This window comes from Ostrinia furnacalis, unplaced genomic scaffold (assembly GCF_004193835.3).
Source record: "Ostrinia furnacalis isolate ACB-3 unplaced genomic scaffold, ASM419383v2 OfSCF6076, whole genome shotgun sequence".
Classification (NCBI taxonomy): domain Eukaryota; kingdom Metazoa; phylum Arthropoda; class Insecta; order Lepidoptera; family Crambidae; genus Ostrinia; species Ostrinia furnacalis.
In genome coordinates, this window is record NW_021136315.1 from 37,934 (window position 1) to 45,055 (window position 7,122).

Here is a 7,122-nt window from a genome sequence, read left to right on the forward strand (position 1 = left end):
TGTCAAGAAGAAGCTTAGGGTCCAGAATGACGCCAAGATCTCGTATATATTCGGTTCTCTGAAGCGCTTGCCCGTTTAATGTGTACTTGTAGAATATTGCATTTCGGGATCTAGTGAATTTTGACCGATTATGAGTTTTGATTGTAAAATGTGTAATGTTTACAAAGACAGTGTGCATCGGTTTTTAAAGTTAATAAAAATATTCTTATATAAACACATAATTGAAATCCTAAACGTTTTGTGAAATAAGTATTGAAATTGGACTGGAAACTAAATTATACCAAAAGTGTTTATACTAGCTGTGCTAACTAATGTGTTTTCAAAACATCCACCTTATCCTATTGTATTTGGCTCCTTCCCGTAGCAGAATAACTATTCGAAACATAGGAGCATCGAAGAAAACTGTTAAATTAAAGAAATATGTATTTTCCCATACAAAATATCCATGAATAATTTTGTATCGAAAAATATGTATTTCTTTAATTAATTGTTCGTATTCTTTGTTAAATATGTTCGCTTGTATATTTAGAGGATGAAATTGAAATCGTCGGTATCCTTTTAAAATAAAACTCTATCTCATATCTTTAATCTCTCCAATGACTTAAAATGGTAATAATTAAAATCGTACCACATCAACCTGAACACCGTGGCATATTATTTCGATGGAATGTGTGTATAGTCTGACTGTATGTGGTGTTGACTGAATAATCGTTTTATACTTTTTATTAGAGCACACTAATACAAATAAATAGTAAAAATAAAGACTAAAACATTCATTGAATTTGTCTCATATTTGGGGAATGTACACTATGTATCGAGAGAAAAGTCTTATTTGAAAAGGATACTGACGATTTAAATTTCACCCTGTATAGACTAGTAGGTATTATAAAGAGGAAATATTTGTATTTTTGTACGTTTACATTATGCCTGATGATCAATGGCACTCATAAGCGGTTAAGACATTCTGAGACAGACCGAAATTAATACGGGTGAAACCGCGGGAAATACATATAGGAGGTGAAGTAAAAAAAAGTATGAAATTATTGACAATTTTTCTTTAATTTTCATTAGTATCTACAATAGCTATGTTCATTTAAATACATAATCTGACGATTTGTAAGCACTATTAAATAAATAAATTGACTTTGACTTCTGTAGGAAGACCAAACGCTATTTATTATAAGTCACTTGCTGGGGATGAGGCAAAAAGTATAATCACCGTTCAATGTCACAATTTAGTTCTTGTAGTAATGATTGAAGCCATAACGTATTGTGAAGTTAAGGCGAATAGAGTTACAAGCTTGACTCTACATGGGACCTGATACCTGAACTTTGTGTCTCGTCTCGGCAACATTTATTTTTACATGAAAATGTACATATTTAAAACACTAGCCAACCTGGCAACAACTACAACTACCTATGTGAATGGTGAAAGAAATATTTTTAAATCAATCCAGTAGTTTCCGGAGCCTGTTCAATACAAACAATCAAATCTTTCCTCTTAATAATATTAATGTTACTGTACGAGTAGATAATTCATTAATTAAAATCAGGTATTAATCAAATTAGGTCCATGTCTCTATAAAAGATAAATAAAACTAAGTAATATTAACATATGAGCCAGTACAGTCAGCATCAAATAGGGCTATTCGTAACACCCAAAATCGTTAAAAAGTTTCTCAACCTGTCTTCTATGGTTGCGTTGTCAATTTTTGGCCGCTTTGGGTGTCACGAACTATTTGACGCCAACGTTACGTGATGTGATGGGAAAAATTCAAATACTTAGTACTTACCCTGCAATCCTATGCAAATGTTCGAAGACCTCCCTGTCTGTGATCCTGTGCCGGTAACCCGTATTACGAAACGCGCTCAAAATTCGATTCAATCTCAAACGAAGTAACTTATGTCTCTACGTCTATGATTGGTGGCATTCCAATAGTAAATCAATCACAGTGTGGATACATGAGTGTCGTTTCATAATGCGAGCTGCAGTCTTTTGCCCGTTCTGCCGTAGGTATTCCGTATTCCACATGTCTATGACTATGTTCACCTGGGCGAAGAGAGTGGAATTTTTGGTGTTCTCCTAGGTATCACCTCTGAACCATTTCATCCAGGTTCATTTTGCAGGTGAATTGATGTGACGTGACATTTATTTATTTATTTATTTATTTACACTTTTGCACATATAACTGTACAGTGGCGGACTTAATGCCAGGTGGCATTATCTGCCAGTCAACCACAGGTCGAGCAGAGAGACTAAGGCGGTGTAATATACGTGGACGCCTTTGTTCGCGTTGGAATTGAGTCATACAGGTGGAAGGCGACTTTTTTTTATAAATTTTGTGAATCTATTAAATATTAAGCTGCCTGTTAATTTCATAGTATAAGCTTGCTTTATAAATAAGGTGAACGAAGGCCTCCTCATGATGGTGAAGACACAAAAACCCAGGGCACAGAATATCCCGGGTGAACGGTATTCCGGTATCAGGGTGAACATAGTGGAATAAGCCCGTGTTTCGGATTCGTCTGAAGCCTGTTTATTGCTTAGTACTGCCATCTATCGTTCTATCAAAGTATAAATACAACCATTAATAAATATTATGAAAGGATAGGTTGCTAAACGTTCATACATTGATACAAGCCTCGCGTAACAGAATCGCTAGATGGCGTTACTAGGCTCGGAAAAAATAAAATTGTCCAAATCGACAGATTAACTTTATTTTAGTGTTCTGTAGGCCTAGGATGCGCGCCGCGATAAGCGGTTATCACGCCATTTTACCGATTTTGCCCATACATTTTGACGTCGATACAGTATTTATATCACGGCACGTGCACGCATCCTAGCTCGGCTGACCTATCTATACAGGGTGTTGATTAATTAGCTTATTCTGATCACGAATCAGTAAAAAAATTGACTTCGAAAAAAATTAAGAAAAATACCCATTTACTTAATTCTAGTCGTCACATCAAATGTGTTTTTTAACTAGTCGGTAGATGGCACTTGTTACAGCACACTTCACCCAATAAAGTAGCGCCATCTAAGTAACATTATAAGTGAGAGTAAAACACATCATGTGGAGTACAAGGTACCGGCGGGACGGCGCCGCGACGATAATAAGTTTTACGGAAGGCTTTTAAAAACCCAATACACCCGTGACATTAACAGGGCGGAGCCACCATCAATACCGGATCACTGGTTTCGATTTTTGCCATGTTTGAAACCATACTCACATATAGTTAAACGATGGTGGCGCCACATTGTCACTGAGTTTGGTGGGGCATGGGGCCACGATATCGCGGTCGAGCAGAAATACTCGAAAACCAGTCCGCGCTTCTCTGCAGTGTGCAACTTTGGCGTTAGAGGGAGCCACTAGTTTTAATGCCATCTAGCGGACAGCCTCTAAACTTATAACAGTTACAATATTTTTCATCAACTTATATACTTTCTAAGTGCTTTGTTTACAACCTAGATGGGGTAAAACTAACAATATTACAATGACAGGTAACTGTATGGAGGTGTGTCTGATAACTGTATCTGAACTGAAAAATTATGATGAAATACCTATATTCAACCCAATAATTAATACCCAATTAATTATTTAAGGGTTAATGAATATAACTTAGTTTGAATTGTTAACCCGACATTGACTCTACATTAACATAAGGTTGGCTGGTAGATAATACATTATACAATCAATTCCGACAACTTCACAATAATGTTGTACTTGGTGAGCTTTCAGATGTTTACTACACTATTTTATTTATGTGTTACTCGACTTACCTAACCAAAGTTACATATCTACTTATATTAGATGAACTAACGCCAAATGAATTTGAATGACGTCGCCCATTTCCTTTCAGTCAACCTTTGTTACAAGTAGCAGTGTTATTTATGCTTGTAAAACGTTGCCGGTAAATCTGTAAAATAATTTCCAATTGTTAGGAGTTTTAGAAAATCTTTGAATACCTACTTAACATCTCTTCATGTACCTAACATCTTTTCGCACAATTCAAAAAGACAACTGTACCACGACTGTACCTACCTACTACGAGTACTTACGCCCGTATTCACAAACGATGCTTGCTTATGTGAATGCAAATCGAACGCACAGTGTTGAAAAGAGCTCTGTGATTGGTTCATGAGTCACCCTGGGCGTCCACTCCACGCGCACAGTAGAACCTCATAGTAATGTGTGAATACGGGCGTTTGGTAACGAGGGGTCAATTAATAACATTATTTTGATGAGGAAGTACTAAATTGAATAATATATGTAAACTCATTCATAGTCCATGTATTTTGTTAACTAGAGTTCAGGCTAAAAATGTAGAGAATTTTGCGGTTCAGGTTCCTTATTTGCATACTGATTGCGTCATGTACACACAATATGACACATGAGGTACTAAGATACAAAGAAGATGTGCGCCGACACTTGCGGCGTGCAGGCGACGATGCAAACACAAGGCATCGGCTGTAATTGGGCTGATAAAGTGTGTCGGAGCGGAGGTGGAGGGCAGCGCGCGATACTGCACGTGTTTACTAAACAAGCGCGGCTATGCGCGCTAATTTAACTGTCTCTTAATTACTATACAAACATAATACCTGTTTCTCTTGTCTAAAAAAGCGGTGATAAAATCGGCGTTAATGTTTCGTGTGTGTAAATGATTAGTGTGGTTACCCCACTGTCATTGAACTAGTGTAACTAGTAAACTGTTAAAAAAATGAAAAAAAATATGCGGAATCAACTCGTAGTTTTCATAATTCTGTTGGATTCATGCAAGTCACTGACTTCTGTTATTTCATGAAACTTAAGAAACAAATACTAGATATTCCTAAGTATTGTTAGGTGTCGCGTAAACACACATCTCGTAGGTACTTCATTGCGCGAGGCCGCGATCTGACCCCTCGTGTGAACCCAAGTTCCTTGAATGACAACAGAACACGGTTCATTTACAATACATCACATAACTAGCGATCAATTACCTAACTAAACTATTAAACAATATAGTTTGCGTAGAGCAAAGTTTTATTTTTAATTAAAAAAAAATATTTTTGTAACATAATTGGATGATAGAAGTTTTACAATATTAATAGCCTTGTAAAATATTACTGAACCAACATTGCAGTGACTAGGACGCCTCACAACGTTGAAGATCACTTGGCACCTGCCGCCTGCCGCCTGCCCGCAACAAGACATTTAATTTTCCAGATGCGATAACAAGCAGCGCAAACAAATGACACACGCAGCAATCCGCGACGAACCAACACAAGGATACAGGTGATACAGGTTACCTTGTCATCTGAGCCTAAAGTGAAATTAAGTCAGTATCGAATGCAAAATAATCCTAAGCATAATGGGGTAAGGGAGTGGGGAGTACTCTACACTCTCTCTCGCTCTTTGACGATAAGCGGAAACAATATTAACATGTTGAATCACCTGTAAAACTTAGACCAAATCATGTTGCTCTGTAATATGTTTTCACACATGTTTATGTAAATAAATATCTTTATCTTTTTCTTCGTCTCCCGTATGGCGATATGCGTTTCCACGTTTTCCAATGTCATCATTATTAATATCAAGAAAAAAAGAATATTGTGCTATAAATTCTGAGTGTTTACTGGCGTGTGTATGAGTTCTGATTAAGATCTACAGGAAAATACAAGTTTTCCTGTAGATTGTATCATTTTCCATAATGTTTTCTTCGTAGGTGATATAGCTGCCCGGCAGAGCCAGCGAGCCTCGTGAAAGAGTAATCCCACCAAAAACATTCTGTAAAAAACTAGCCAAGTCTCGTTAGAGCTGCTTATTTATCTCTAAAAAGTAATGAAATCTAGACAAAGTCGTGCCAAGTCTATGATGGTTACTTACTGCGATTTCTTTATTATTATAGTTAATGTTGTGTGACTTGGCCGTTGAAGGGTACAAAATCAGGTGCCATCATGACATCATTGCACCAATCTGTCGCCAGAACCGCTACCCATTGACGATGGAAAATTGCCACTTGGAAAACGTTGATTCAATAGCCAGTCAATTGTAGGCTTAATAAAGCTGCGTATTTCAATAATACTTGTGTATCATTATCATAATTAAGATTGTTCAACGGCCAAGTCACACAACATTAACTATAATAATAAAGAAATCGCAGTAAGTAACCATCATAGACTTGGCACGACTTTGTCTAGATTTCATTACTTTTTAGAGATAAATAAGCAGCTCTAACGAGACTTGGCTAGTTTTTTACAGAATGTTTTTGGTGGGATTTCACTTCTTTTTGTAGAAAGTGGCATAATTATAATTTAACGTCGTCGTCTTTTTAATAATCCAATTTGAATCGGCGTAGTGTGCGCACTCCCATAATACATGCCCATACTGATCAACAGCCCGACTAAACTATCGGCCGACGAAAAATCAACGGTGTGCGCCTACTCTAACACCTAATTATCGACATTTTTTTTTACGATATTAAACAAATTAACTCAACGACCTTTAAAATGAACAAAATCAGAATGATTGGTTTAATAACTTAATCATAGCGAACCTCACGATAATAAACGAAATCAACGAAATTAAAACTACAACTAATCGACGGGGGGTCTAGAAAGGAAAAAAAAACTGGACACCGCGGTGCAGAAAATCAACACTCAAAGTGCTAGCGCCATCTAGCGGTGAGCGGTACAGGCGAACACCACGGTGCCGGTGTGGCGCTAGTAGTATTGATTATGTATGAATGTGGTGTTACTCCAGACCTTCGATTTTCCTAGTTTTTATAGTTTTCTCTTTAAGTGGCCATTAAACCCTAACTCTGTACCAAATTTCAGCTCTCTGAGTTTATGGGAAGTACTAGTTCTATTTTGATGATCATCAGTGAGTGAGTGAGTGTCATAAATGCGAAACTTTGCTTTCGCTTAACTTCGGAACTAAATGACCTACAGACTTGAAATTTTGGATTTTAACTATGTGATTATAGCTTAATAGATGACGAAAATTTCTGCGTTATGGTCTTATCCAGAGGTTCTCAAATAGGGGCCTGAAAATGCGGCGAAATGGTTCCAGTAAAGGATGGTACGGCAGTGTTTGCTTCGCGCTCGACTTGGCGGGGGCACTGCCGTGCCCCCAGATCTCA